Genomic DNA, 15,877 nt, shown 5'->3' on the forward strand with positions numbered 1-15,877 from the left:
GAGCATCTGGTGTAGCAATCCCAGAGGTAATGACAACTCCTCTGAATGTGATTGACCTATTTGATCACACTGCCCACTCGCATCAGTTTCTACTCTCACAGACGTGTCCAATAAATCTTCTGGCCAGAGATCTAATTCTTAAATTCAACCTGTCCATCGATTGTAGCCCTGAAGGACTAGTGGTGTCAAAGTCTACACACTCAGTGGACACTTTGGTGACACTAGTGCCTGATCTGCTGTTTGTATTTGAATGGTCCCTCACTGATGAGAGTCAGCGTGTAGCCTTGCTCTCTATGGCCAAAGATAGACTTTCACCTTCATGCACATTCATGCATGAACAACAGCTGCATTGCACTGCTCGTGTTACTTCAGACCCAGCTGATCAGCTAGGAGATTCATTCATGCAAACACCACCAACTGACTTACATACTACAGATATCTGCTGGACAAAGACCACATGTTTCCTGTTGACATGCCTCACAGATGATGTCACACCACAAACATGCTATTTCACAGTACCTGACTCATTTCCTCATGTTTCTCTTGCTAAACCTCCTGAAGCTCAGTGGCGCTCTCTAGGCCCTCTAGCACTGAGAGCCCATTGTGCATCTGACTGGCAACCACTTGACACTTGTTTTTACTCTCCTGCTCTGGAGATGTACAGACAACCACTTATTTCATCACTTCCGGTCACCCCATTCAAAGAAGTGATTGACACCTCTGCATGACTAACACTGCCTACGATGACTTCAGACAACCCAGACCTCTCTGCTGTTCCACCCACATTGTGGGCCCAGACAAAGTATGATGTAGGTCTGATAAAAGGTCAGGAGCCCATCCAAATTACTCCTAAATCTTCTTATCGACCAAAAATACCACAGTATCCACTGAAACCTGAGGCAGCCTCAGGCATTACACCTGTTTTTCACTCTCTTCTGGAAGCAGGTGTAATCGTTCCTTGTCCCACTTCACCTGTGAGAACTCCAATTTTTCCAGTGAAAAAGATCCGCCCCACTCCTCCTGATGAGTGGCGGTTTGTTCAGGATCTTAGAGCTGTAAATGCTGCAGTTCAAGCTCGTGCACCGATCGTCCCTAATCCTTATGTGATCTTGTCTCAAATACCAACTGGCTCCACCCACTTTTCAGTCATAGACCTGGCCAACGCCTTTTTTAGTGTCCTTGTGCATCCAGACAGCCAGTACTGGTTTGCATTTGAGTTTTTAGGAAAGTCTTACACCTTCACTCGCCTTTGCCAGGGCTATTGTGAGTCTCCAACTATTTTCCACCAGGCTTTGAGAGATAGTCTGGCAGGGTTCAGTCTTCCACCTGATTGTGCACTTCTTCAATATGTTGATGATCTTCTTTTGGCTGCTCCTGATGCACAAACATGCAAAACACACACAATCCGCCTCCTGCAGTATCTAGCTGCAGAAGGACACAAGGCCTCGTTGTCTAAACTACAGTTTGTGTTGCCACTGGTTACATTTCTGGGTCACAGAATCTCTGCAGAAGGAAGAGAGCTGGCTCCTGCGCGTGTTACAGCCATTGTTGCTCTTCCTCTTCCTGAAACAAAAAAGCAGCTCATGTCATTCCTAGGGTTATGCAGTTATTGTCGACATTTCATTCCAAACTACGCAGAACTTGAAACACCACTCCGCGCTGTTTGTCATGAAAAAGGCCTTCAAATGAGCTCTAAATTGACTTGGACACCACCTGCACTGTCAGCATTTGAGACTCTCAAATTACAGCTGCAGAAAGCCCCCACCTTAGGAATTCCTGATCCAACCCGCCCATTTGTGCAGGCGGTGGATGAAAGGGGGGGATGCATGACATCAGTTTTGTTGCAAAAACATGGTGACCGCATGAAACCTGTGGCCTACTTCTCATCAAAACTTGATCCAGTTGCTGCAGGACTCCCACTTTGTTTGCGTGCTGTTGCAGCAGCAGAAAAATCTGTATTGGCCAGTAGAGACATTGTGGGGTACTCTGATTTGACCTTGCTTGTACCACACGCTGTCACTCACATTCTAAACGAGCAAAAAACTGCTCACTTGTCTACAGCGCGTTGGTTAAGGTACCACACCACTCTTCTTGACATGCCAAATATCACCATCCAACGTTGCAACGTTTTAAATCCAGCTACACTCTTACCTTCACCTGTCGAAGGCACACCACATGACTGTTTAGCTGAACTTGAAGTGCTTTGCACACCTAGACCTGACTTACAACAAGAACCTCTTGAACACCCAGACTGGGAACTCTTTGTAGATGGCTCATCTTCACGTGATCCTAACACTGGCTCTATTCACAGCGGTTATGCAGTTGTAACTTCCTCTTCCACCATTGAGGCTCGTTCATTGCCTCCTTGTTCAGCTCAGGCCTGTGAACTCATAGCCTTGACCAGAGCTTGCCAACTCTCTGAAAACAAATCTGTCAACATCTTCACTGACTCTCGCTATGCTTTTGGTGTTGTACATGATTTTGGAGCTTTGTGGAAACATCGTCACTTCCTTCGTTCAGATGGACAGCCCATCTTGAACCACAAACTTGTTGCTAATCTTTTAGAAGCAATCACACTTCCCAAACACATTGCTGTAGTAAAATGTGCAGCCCATACCCGAAACACTGACCATGTCTCTAGGGGCAACGCAGCTGCTGACATAGCAGCTAAATCTGCTGCTACCACACCTCCTGAAAGGATCCACCCACTTCCTCTTATGGTCTGCTCATCATCTCAGACTACAGCCTCACCTGACTCATTCACCATCACAGACATGCAAAAACTCTCAACACCTTCTGAGCGAGCAGAATGGAAACGCCTTGGAAGCACGTTCACTGATAATGTCTGGCTAGGTCCAAACAACAACCCCTGCCTACCTCGACATTTCTTTCATTCTTTTGCTGTTTTAACGCATGGTGGAGACCATGTGTCAAAGGGGGGAATGTTAAGAGAAATGGACACACACTGGTTTACTGTGAAATTTTTGAAAGTTGCTGAACAGTACTGTGACTCATGTCTGATATGTGCCACTCACAATATTTCAAAAACAATAAAAACCACAGCACCAGGTGCACACAAGACAGTGACTGCTCCTTTTCAACATCTAATGATTGATTTTATTGAATTAACGCCTGTTTTAAACAAGAAATACTGCTTGGTTGTTGTCGATATGTTTTCCAAATGGGTTGAAGTTTTCCCCACAAAACATGCAACAGCAAACACAGTAGCAAAGATTTTACTGACGGAAATCATTCCACGATGGGGAATCCCCCAGAGAATTTCAAGTGATAATGGGTCCCACTTCGCAAATGAGATCATGAGTGAAGTATCCACGACCCTACATTTTGACCTGACAAAACACTGTGCCTACCACCCACAGAGCGGGGGCGCTGTTGAACGAGAAAATGGTACTTTGAAAAACAAACTGGCCAAACTTTGTGAGGACACAAAACAGAACTGGGTCACATGCTTGCCTATTGCTGTTATGTATATGAGGATGCGGAGACGAGCTAAATTTCGTCTTAGTCCTTTTGAAATCCTTTTTGCAGCTCCTCCCAATCTGGGAGTTGGACCGACAACTGATCCCACCAGAGATCTTAAACACTGTGATCATAACATGATGAACTATTGCATTGAACTAACCAAACACTTAACATCCATCAGGTCTCAGGTGCAGGGAGGACTCCCTACACCTGCACAAAAGCAATTGCACTGTATTTCTCCTGGAGACTTTGTTATGATTAAATGTTTCAGGAGAAGGCGCTGGAACTCTCCCAGGTGGACTGGACCATTCCAGGTTTTGCTGACCACCCACACGGCTGTGAAGGTGGCTGAGAGAACTACTTGGGTCCACGCCTCCCACTGTAAGCTGTTCAAAGGGATCACTCCACCATCAGGAGAAGACCAAAGGAGCAAAGGACAGGAAAGACCAGGGCAACTGCCCGAAGAGTCACTCAGCACCAACGGGTAGCTGAGGCAGCGGTCTGTTAGGCCACGACCAAACCTAACAGAGCCAGGACAGCACACTCACTGGCGTCAAAACCAGGTGAGGCAGCGTCCCCATTGCCCCTCTTCAACCGGACGGAAACCAGGATATCGAGAACTAGCCAGAGGAAAAGAAGCACCAGAGCTTAAGAGCTGGGTGCCACCGCGGGTGCAACAAGTATCGGAGTCTGAAAGGCTTGATACCCACGAGGAATCTACGCCACTCACGTTCACCACCCACTGATAGAGCTCAGGCTCACAGTGAGGGCGGCGGGGTACCTAGACCCTCCAACTGATCAGGCAGGCAGAACAGATAGACGTTTGATACCCAACAGACAAACAACCATCATGAACTCTATGCGGTACCAGTGGAAACTTTTTGCATTCTTTGCATACATTTCCGTTTTAGTTGTTGGTTTTATTTTCCTCTTACAACACTTTTGTTTTTTTCAAGACAAGGGATCTTGTCACACACAGAACTTAACACACCCACGCACCCGACGCGACTTATCCCAATTACTGAAACCTGACCATGAACATCAACACGACTACAGCACAAACTTATGGTGGCAACTGATGAATAGAACAGCTCACGAAGGAAACACCACTAATTGTTATGTATGCGCACACATGCCTTATGCCACACACAATTCAGGACTACGTACTCAACCAGTCTCCCCCAACATACAGACTTGTCTGTATGGCTTGAGTATTCACCCAGGCCTACAACACTGGAACTCGCGAAATTACTCACTACCTTTGTCTCATATACTAATAGAAAATGTGAATTTATTCGCCCTGCAAGCCAAGCTAATGTTGGGACGATTCCCCAAGGGCAACTGTACTGCAACCTCTGATGTACTGCCCCTGCCCCAAATACCACTAACCCTACCAGAAATTATCACGTTAACAAACTTAAAACCTGAAACACTAGGAAATTGCGTATTTAATAATGGTACTACTTCAGTAGGTACCCTCCCATGGAACCTATGTAAGACAGTATACTCTTTCTGTGATCTTCCCCCACCCAGGACAGGAAATGAGGCAACTTACCTGTACTGCACCTTTTGCAGAGAAGGAGAAAACTTCACAGACGGAAATCGTGCAAGCGGTACGTCTTGTGATGGTTACAATTTAACCAATTGTGAGGGACTACTAACACAAAGAACTTTTCACATACACAAACACACAAAAGGCAGACAAAACGTGACTCGCTGTAGTGTTTCAGTTCCCGGAGATAAAGGCTCCAGGGTCCTGTCAGATTGGTATTTTCTTTGCGGCCACAAGGCATACACCGCTCTCCCTCCAAATTGGGGTGGATTATGTGCTTTGGTTCAGCTAACAAACCCAATGTTCGTATTAAGAAAACCACCACAATCACGCGATAAGAGACCCCGTCGTTCACCTATGCCCAAAGTCACTAGATGGGGAGGGCTTACCACTAGCACGGGAGTACCATGGGAATACAGAATTTGGAACGGTGGTGAAAAATTCTTTCAACAAATATTCCCTATGGTTGGATTAGGTGAAGTCCGCAACCATGTAGAGATCAATAGATATGCACTTCTCCGCCTGATTAATGCCACACAAATGCTAGGAAAAGGAACTCAAAATGAATTAAACGCAATTAGGAATATGGTTCTCCAAAATAGAGTTGTCCTTGATCTTTTAACGGCCTCACAAGGGGGCGTTTGTAAGATAATTGGTCAAGTATGCTGTACATTTATCCCTGATGAAACACACGATGGAGGTGCCATCCATGACGCACTAGAAGAATTGTCCCACTTAAAAGACTATGTAGAAAGCGGTACCAAAGGCGCACAGCCCTTTGACTTCTGGGTATGGCTTACCTCTGGTTCATGGTGGCAGCTTCTGTTGAAAATTTGCGCCCCTCTCATCGTCTTTTTAGTTTTGTTTTGCTTATTTTTCTCCTGTGTTGTCCCATGCATCAAGAACATGGTAAACAAGACCTTTACAGGAGTAGTTACGACATCCATCTCTGACATTGACATCAAAAAGCCCAGCCCATCCACTGAACTGTCGCCTAGGATTTCCACCACTTTTGTTTTAAGATAAAATGAAAATTCGTTTTACAGTTAGAGAACATCAATCCATTCTTGAGATTGACACATCCTGCACCGATGACATCTTTGTAATTGACTTTGACAGAGGCGGACACTCCCTGATGACTGAAACTTCACCCATTCCATCTAGACTAGAATTCCTAGATTTAGTAGTCTTAGTCGTCCAAAGTTGTGTTCTTAGGCTTAGACCAGAAGACCATGAGTACACTGGACAACATTTCCAGAACTAAAGACATTTCTTAATCTTTCATATTTTGGTTTTATGCTTTTAAATAAAAATTTTATGTTTTCTTCTTTTTATATTTTATGCTAATACTTTTTGACTAAAACAGTATGCCCTCCTTTGAGTTCTTTGTATATTTTCATGTTTTGAATAAAATTGAAGTTTATGATGGTCCTGTGCCAAACCACAAGTGATGCACTGAACTTGATGTTTATCCCATTCAAAATCTATACTTATATATATATATATATTTTATTCACTTTGTTTTCTTATTTTGTTGTTCCTTTGGAACAAAAGGGGGGAAAATTGTGAAAAAATTAATAAACTAACATGTATTGTTTAAATATTATTTAATCCATGCTCATTCTGCAGACTTTCAAAGTTGGTGTGTGTATGTGAACTCTGGTAAACTCTTGTAAATGTGAACTTTTGTCCTCTGCTCCTGCAAACGTCCTTGTATTCCACCACCCGCAGAAGAGGCAAAGATACAGAACTTTACGCTTTTCGTATCAAAATGTTTTTCTTTTTCAGAATGTTCTAGCTCATGAAAAAAGACTGTTACAAATCTAATTAAAAAATACCAGCTCCACAATGTTTTTCAGAATGTTCTAGTCACATGGACAGAAGACTTGTTACAGAACACGGCTTCAACAAGAAGAATAACATCATCTCGTACTGATAACAAGAACTTGTGTATAGTGTCAACCTGAGGAACTTATCCTCCCATTATGATAGAATTTTATTGTGACGCACGAAACATGTATAAATAATATGTACTGTCTCTTTAAGAATCCAGTGTGCTGTGTTGTGTTCTGACTTCACGCAGACAGCAACTCCTTTCTGCAGAAAGAATAAACCTCGCGCTCCGGTTTTGAGCTAAAAGAGAAATGTCTCTGGTTTTCTTTTAAGAGTTTTTTAAGTTTAGAACAATTATTTATTTTCCACACTGCACCAAAGAAAACATCTGCTACTGAGGGGTTTTACATTTGGTTCCTTTACAGGGCTTTAGGTTGTATGTGTGTATGGAGCAGCCTGTTGTGAGGCTTCGATAAACAGTGAAAGGGTATTAAACACTGGTGGAGACAGATTTGAAAGGTTGAACACCTGTAAATATCAAGAATGATCCACATATGCTGAAATGTCCTTGGGCAGGTATAGCTCCTAACAGTCTGTCGCACTCTGCATGGCACTTCTGTTCCCTTGTGAGCAATAAGAGTGAATAATGACAAACTGTAATTCACTGTTTAAATTAATAAGGCCCATTTAATTCCTTTAACCGTTCATCACTATTATAAACACCAACTGTACAGATTAGTTACCAATTATTCTGCATTTTCATCCATTACTGGAAGTAGTCTGCAACACGTGCATTTCTATTAATTCTTTATTGAAAATTAAATTGTATTTGTTGTTTCGGGATGATGAAATAGCAGGAAAACAGACTAGAATAACACCAACAGGAAATATCATTTTATTTTATTACAAAACACAAAAACAAGCTCACAAAAAAGTGCAGCAAGTTGGCAGAAAAGACGGCAAATAAAACCAGAGGGAAAGCAAAGCTTGAGGTCCAAAAAAATAAAAAACAGGGAAGAGGTGAGAATGAAAAGTCTCAGATCAACACTGGAATACTTGGCTGAAGATGCAAAGAATATCTGACTAAACGGACCTGGAGAGTGGGTGTGTATATAAATTGCAGTGTTCTTTAGGGGAGTGGGAAGCTCAGCCGCTGACTGAAAGGCTGAGGACATCTGCTCAGTCCAGAGGGCTCCACACAAACTGCCTCAGAGCTGAACGGTGTCATGTACAGCACTGCAAATTATTTTAAAAAATGCAATTTAAAATTCTAAACTACACTTGTTTTAAGGTTTTATATTGTTTTGATTTACTTGAATTGCGATAATTATGTCAGCTGAAATTTCACTTTAGAAAAATAAATGTTAAATTCTTAAAGCAAGTGTTTGCGGTATTGTTGCAGAATAACATGGCAGAAGGCGCTCATACTAATGTTTCTTAATGTGACTGATTAATACAGTCATTTAAAGATAGTCTTGGCTGCAGTTATTTGTTATGACAGAAACAATTCAAACCAGTTTATTTAGAAGATAATTATTTATTCAAAAGTTTTGCATCAAAGAGCAGAATAATGTGCATGTGACCAGATTTCTTTAAAAATACATGAATAATAATAGGACAGAAAGTTATAAATCAAGCAAGAGATAATAAAAGTGTCAAAATGTTGAGATTTTTCAAAGAACGCTGCATGTTTGATCACCCTTTGAATAACCCCTTTGAATCGTCCATGAAAGCACTTTTCTTTCTTCAAATGCTCCCCACAGAGTGGAGTCTCAGTCTGAAAAATAAGAGAGGGAAAGTGACAAGGAAAAGTTGGCTGGCAAGCATCGGCTCCCTTGGCGTCTTTTTCAGCGCACAGCCAAGAAGGCCATATTGTGTCTCTAAACAAATCGAATGGTTGGCACTGTGACAAGCCAGCCTCTGTGGGTTCTGATTCACAGAGTCAGCATGACTCCGTCCCAGGTCACCACATGGAGCAACTAGCAGGGAGCCTCAGACGTGTTTACTCTGCTGCTGGATGGCAACTGTGCCATTAGCCTTTTGGCTGCAAGATGAAGAAAAGAAAACAAGAAGTACCGATAAGATCAGATTCAGTTTATAAATGAAGTGTACTTCTGTCTTTTTTTATGTTTCAATAGGAGGGTCGATTCCTACACAAATAGTCAATTTTTTTTTAATGTCAGATGTTAGATGTGTTCACAGCCTAAATTATGTGTGCTGTACCTTTAAGTTAGATCTAAGTACTTGAACTTGCAATACAAGACTTGAAATAAAATAAATGTATGAATCCATGTTTTTAGTAGATAGCGTCCTAAAAAATATATCATCTTGGGCTTAAAAAAATGCAGATTGTCTACATTTGTTATCCATATGGTAAATGAACTGTACTTATATAGCGCCTTTCTATCTTATCGAGATACTCAAAACGCTTTACACTACAATCTGTGCCCTCGTTTTCCCATTCATAAAGCACTCTACTATATGTGTACAAAGATTAATCAGTGCTTGATCACATTCATACAGCGATGGAACACACATCGGAGGCAATGAGAGATGCAGTGTCTTGCCCAGAGATACTTCAGTATACCAGGACTGCTGGTGGAATCGAACCCCCAACCCTTGCATTGGAGAGTGACTGCTCTAACCACTCAGCCACAGGTGCCCAGATCAACAAACAATTTTTGCAAACTGATGAATCCATCATTGGATCCATCCAGCCATCCACTTTCTTCCATCTATTCAAGACCTGGTTACTGAGGAAACAACTTAGGCATGAATCCCACTGAGATGTACTATAACCATAGAGGACCAGAACCCAGAAGTTGAAGTCACCCTGAACGAGTGCCCCATACTGGGCTGGCTGCTGCATGATTTTTAAGTCCCGCCCCTCCATGTAAGCATAAGTGACATTTGCCATATCAAAATGAAACATTTTAGATTTAAAAAGTAAGTTATTAATTTTTCTTGATTCATTTAGCTCTTAATTTGCTGTTATATGTTCAGTTGTGCATTTTTGTGTTTTCTTTTGACTTGTTATTTGAGGCTTTAGAAAAAGTTTAATGTTACACTGTGATTGACAATGTCACATCCCATTAGCAAGTTGGGAGGTAGTGTATGCGAGACTGTTGTATCCAAAGTACAGTTAGACATCCCCATGTGTGCAGATGCTGGCCTCCTCTCAGTGGGACATGTCTGAAAGACCTCCCACAGAAGGCATTCTTATCAGATGCCCAAACATTCTCACCTGGCTCCTATCTTTGCGGAGGAGCAGCAACTCTATCTTGAACTCCTCCCTAAAGGCATGCCCAGCCCAAAATAAGAAAGCTCATATTGGCTGCTAGTAGATGCTTGTTGATGAATTGATGGGTGAGAGAATTGCAAGGATTAAAACTGTGCAAGACATTGAGACAGAGGTCATATTCCTGACTTTTGCTGAGCAAACTGCCGATAAGTCTGCCTGTCCGGAAAATGTCTGGAGGTCATAAAAGCAGCTAGCCTAGTGGACTGTAGTGAAGTGACTGCCACTTCCAGTTCTTCCATCCATTTTCTTCTGCTAATCCCGGGTTAGGTCGCAGGGGTAGCAGCCTAAGTAGGGAGGCCCAGACTTCCCTCTCCCCAGTCACTTGGGCCAGTTCCTTCAGAGGCATCCCAAGGCGTTCCCAGGCAGGCCTAGATACATAGTCCCTCCACTGTGTCCTGGGTCTTTCTCTGGGTCTCTTTCTGGTGGGATGTGTCCAGAACACCTTACCAGGGAGGTGTCCAGGAGGCATCCTAACTAGATGCCCGAGCCACCTCAACTGGCTTCACTCGACGTGGAGAAGCAGCGGCTCTACTCTGAGTCCCTCCCAGATGACCAAGCTTCTCACCCTATCTCTAAGGGAGAGCCCAGACACCCTGCAAAGAAAACTAATTTTGGCCACTTGTATCCGTGATGTCATTCTTTCAGTCACAACCCAAAGCTCATAACCATAAATGAGGGTAGGAACGTAGATCGACCAGTAAATTGGAGCTTCGCCTTTTGACTCAGCTCTTTCTTCACCACAACAGACTGGTACAGTGCCCGCTTCACTGCAGATGCTGCACCTATCCGCCTATCCATTTTTTCCTCATTCGTGAACAAGACCCTGGGATACTTAAACTCCTCCACTTTGGGCAGGACCTCTTACTCGACCCGAAGAAAGCACTCTACCCTTGTCTGGCTGAAGACCATTGCATCAGATTTTGAGGAACTGATTCTCATCCCGGCCGCATCACACTCGGCAGCGAACCGCTCCAGCAAAAGCTGTAGATAACAGCCTAATGAAGCCAATAGGACCACATCATCTGCAAAAAGCAGAGATGCAATCCTAAGTCCACCAAAATGGATCCCCTCAAAACCTTGGCTGCACCTAGAAATTCTGTCCCTAAAAGTTATGAGTAGAATCAGTGACAAAGGGCAACCTTGGCGGAGTCCAACTCTCACCAGGAATGAGCCCAACTTACTGCAGGCAATGCAAACCAAACTCTGACATTGGTCAGAATACTTTGAAGACCTCTTCAATTCCACCAGCATGACTTCCACTGAGGAAGCAGAGCCTGGGGACTTTGGATCGGGCTCTCCAATCTCTGGTGCTGAGGTCATCGAGGTGGTTAAAAAGCTCCTCAGTGGCAGGGACCCAGGGGTGGATGAGATTCGCTGTTGTCCGTTGTTTTTCATCATTCTTTGTTGAAATCAGGTCTCTCTTGTAAATGAGTCATCGAGGCTCAATGGGATCTACCTGTCTAAATAAAGGTTAAATGAAAAAGATTCACCCAGAGTTCCTTAAGGATCTGGATGTTGTAGGGTTGTGTTGGCTTACACAACTCTGCAACATTGCGTGGACATCAGGGGAAATTCCCCCGAATTGGCAGACCAGGGTGGTGGTCCCCTATTCAAAAAGGGGGACTATAGAGTTTGTTCCAACTATAGGGGGATCATGCTCTTAAGCCTCCCTGGTAAGGTCTAATTAGGGGTTCTGGAGAGCAGGGTCTGTCAGATAGTCAAACCTCGGATTCAGGAGGAGTAGTGTGGTTTTTATCCTGGTTGTGGATGCAGGGTCCTGGAGGGTGTGTGGGAATTTTCCCAACTAGTCTACATGTGCTTTGTGGACTTGGAGAGGGCATTCAACGGCATCCCTCGGGGAACCCTGTGGGGGGTACTCCAGGAGTATGGGATATCAGGCCTTTAATATGGGCAGTTACATCGCTCAGCACCAGAGACTGGAGATCCTGACCCAAAGTCCCCATGTGCCACTTCCTCAGAGCTGGTGGGATTGAGGAGGTCTTCAAAGTACTCTGCCTACTGACTCATGATGTCCCAAATTGAGGTCAGCAGCACACCACCTTCACTATAAACAGTGTTGGTGGTGTCCCCCCCCCCCCCCCGAGATGCCAGATGGTGGACCAGAATCACCTCAAAGCCATATGGAAGTCGTTCTCCATGACCTCTCAAAACTCCTCCCATGTCCAAGTTTTTATCTCAGCGACCACCCAATCCACATGCCGCTTGGACTGCCAGTACCCATCAGCTGCTTCCGGGGGTCCACAGGCCAAAAAGGCAGATAGGACTCCTTCTTCAGCCTGACAGCATCCCTCACCGCCGGTGTCCACCACTGGGTTCGAGGGTTGCATCCACAACAGGCACTGACAACTAGGGATGGGGCCGATCCGATCCAGTATCGGTATCGGCCTCTGATACCAGCAAAATTTACGTGTCAGATTTTCCGATCCACCTGCCGATATTTCCGATTCATGATGCATGTCTGTGGTTGCGCTGCACATTGGCTTCAAACTATGGAATGGATTTCCTGAACGGCGGCGTGTCTCATGAACCCAGAGTAATAAGACCCGCCTCACATTCAGGAAATCCATTTCATAGTTTGCAGCCAGCTACAACGTGAGGGCTGAGTTAGCAGCACTGTGGCTAACAGCTAACAAACTTTTCATCTAAACATGTCCGCTGTGTGGAAGTATTTTACACTAAACACCACAAAACAAGACAGCAACGTGCAATGTCTACAGAGCCATAGCGCCACATTAAACCACATTAAAGTTAGTTTTACGATGGACATTCGAGCTCCGTGGCTTCAGCGGGGCACTAATCTTTGGTCAAAACGAAAGAGGCGACTCGACCCCGGCCAGCCGCGTTCAATCTGCCCCGCTCAGTCTGCTCATCTCTGAGGAGGGACAGACTGAGGGCGGCTGCCTCAAATCAGGCTGCCTGCTTCGGATTGAACAAGAAGAAGACATCGCCGAAACCACGGAGCTCAAATGTTTACAGAGAAGTTGCTAAACTTCATCATAAATAATGACCAACCACTATCAGTTGTAGAAAACAAAGGATTTCACAGCTTGATTCTTGCAGCCAAGATATAGTTTACCCTCTAGGATATATTTATCAGTACAACAGTGGACAATCATAAAAAAACATATGATTTGAAAATTCTATTAAAAACAAACAGCTACATTATAAAGTGATGTAAAATACTAAAAACAGGAACATGTCTGTTGGTTTATGCCGTGAACTTAGCAGATGTTTGAAGCCATTTAACATTTAATTTAATTTAATTCATTCATTTAAATGAAACAAAATTTAAAAAAAAAAAATCAAAAAGAAAACATTGAATGAAAAGAGTGCAGAAAGAAGAAAAAATTCTTATATTTGCTCCTTTTAAAATATAAAACAACTTTAAACAATCACTTAAATTAATCACTTTAATATCCACTTTAAAGCTAGGAATAAAAAGAAATATGTTTTGTGTTAGCAGAATTTAATTCTAACTTTAAAACTTATCCAACATTAATAAAACTTACCTCAAGTTGCCTTTTTGGACATGCATGCATATATTTGTACAAATTGTACTTGAGAGGAGATTATTACAGCCTCATATAAAATCAATCATGATAACGATATCGGAACTGGCTTGGTATCGGCCGATACTCAGATCTAGGTATCGGGATCGGATCGGAAGTTAAAAAAAAGTGGATCGTGCATCCCTACTGACAACCTTGCAGCCATAGCTCCGATAAGCCGCCTCGACAATGGAGGTGTGGAACATGGCCCACTCAGCCTCAATGTCCCTCACCTCCCCCAAAACGTGCTCGAACTTCTCCCGTAGGTGGGAGTTACAGTTTTGTCTCATGGGAGACTCTGCCAGACATTCTCAGCAGACCCTCACGATATGTTGGGGCCTGCCAGGTCTGACTGGCATCCCCCCCCCCCCACCACCACCACCACCACCACCACCACCACCATCAGAGCCAACTCACCACCAGGTAGTGGGCAGTGGGCAGCTCCACCCCTCTCTTCATCCAAGTGTCCAAGACATGCAGCCGCAGATCAGATGAGACGGCAACAAAGTTGGTCATCAAACTGTGGCCTAGGGTGTCCTGGTGCCAAGAGCACATATGGACACCCTTATACCTGAACATTGTGTTTGTTAAGGACAATCCATGACGAGCACAGAAGTCCAATAACAGAACACCACTCTGGTTCAGATCAGGGGGGCCGTTCCTCCCAACCACACCCCTCCAGGTCTCACTGTCATTGTCCATGTGAGCGTTGAAGTCCCCCAGCAGAACAAGGGAGTCCTCAGGAGGGACACTCTCCAGTACCCCCTCCAAGGATTCCAAAAAGCATGGGTAATCTGAATGGCTATTTGGTGCATAAGCACTAACAACTGTCAGAATCTGTCCTTCCACATGTAGGCAGAGGAAGGCTACCTTCCCATTCACTGGGGTGAATCCCAACATACAGGCACCAAGATGGGGGGCAACAAGTATGCCCACTCCTGTTTTGCGTCTCTCATCAGAGGCAACTCCAGAGTGGAAGAATGTCCAACCCCTCTCAAGGAGACTGGTTCCAGAGCCAGAGCCGTGCATCAAGGTGAGTCACATTACACTTCCAGTTCTTTCTCCTGTCGTTTTATCAATGCCACTGTCTCCAGACCATACAACATAGCTGGTCTCACCTCTGTCTTGTAAACTTTTCATTTGACCTTTGCTGACACCATTTTGTTGCAAATCACTGAATTGAAAGTCTGATCAAGAAAGTACATCAGCAACTCTACTTCCTCAGGCGGCTGAGGTGAGCTGGACTGGGAAGCTCAGTCCTCACCTCCTTCTACAGGTGTGCAGTGGAGAGCATCCTGTGCGCCAGCATCAAAGTACAGCACGGGGGCAGCACAGCTGCAGAAAAGAAAGCTCTGCAGAGAGTGGTGAAGGCTGCACAGAAAACTGGTGGAGTCAGCCTCCCCACCATTAGACATCTACACCTCCAGATGCAGGAAGAGGGCCACCTGCATCATGAAGAACCCCACTTATCCAGCACAAACATGTTTTTCCCCGCTCCCATCAGGCAGGAGCTTGAGGAGCATTAATTCTAGAACCACTACACTGAGGAACAACTTCTACCCTGAAGCTGTTAGACTCATAAATCCCTAACCAGGAAAATCATTGTAATTCCACTTTAATTTGTGATATTTGACTTATCTGTGCTGCTGATTGTCCATGCTGCTCATCTCATGCTGCTGTATTCATTCATCTCATCTGCTCACCACAAACTCATGTTCAAGCTGCTGTTGTTATGCCTTATTGTTTTACATTATTAGTGTTTTGCCTATATTGTAGATCTTTTAGCATACTATTTGGCATTTGTTTAGCATATATCTTAGTGTATATCTTAGATCCTTATATACTGTTCATTTTTATACTTTATATATGCTATTTTGGGATGTAACTGGACATGTAGCACATAATTTCGTTCCACCTGATGTATCACATGTGATGTGAATGATAATAAACTTGAACTTGAAAACTAAGAAATCATTATTAGGGTTTTTTAAAGATTTACTATCTGCATTAATTAACATTACTTTAATTATGGATTTTAAGGTACGTTATTTGTACAAAGTATTTAAATTCAGTAAAATTATTTACTGACTATTTGGTTGGTTGGTTGGTTGGTTGGTTGGTTGGTTGGTTGGTTGGTTG

The 15,877-nt window shown here is 43.7% G+C and overlaps 1 protein-coding gene across 1 annotated transcript in view; it reads right to left on the reverse strand.

The window, feature by feature from the left end:
• Positions 1 to 15,877, reverse strand: part of si:ch73-181d5.4 (death-inducer obliterator 1) — a 311,270-nt gene that overhangs the window by 158,812 nt on the left and 136,581 nt on the right. The window lies entirely within an intron of this gene.

This window comes from Nematolebias whitei, chromosome 11 (genome assembly GCF_014905685.2).
Source record: "Nematolebias whitei isolate Nwh7 chromosome 11, NemWhi1, whole genome shotgun sequence".
Lineage (NCBI taxonomy): Eukaryota > Metazoa > Chordata > Actinopteri > Cyprinodontiformes > Rivulidae > Nematolebias > Nematolebias whitei.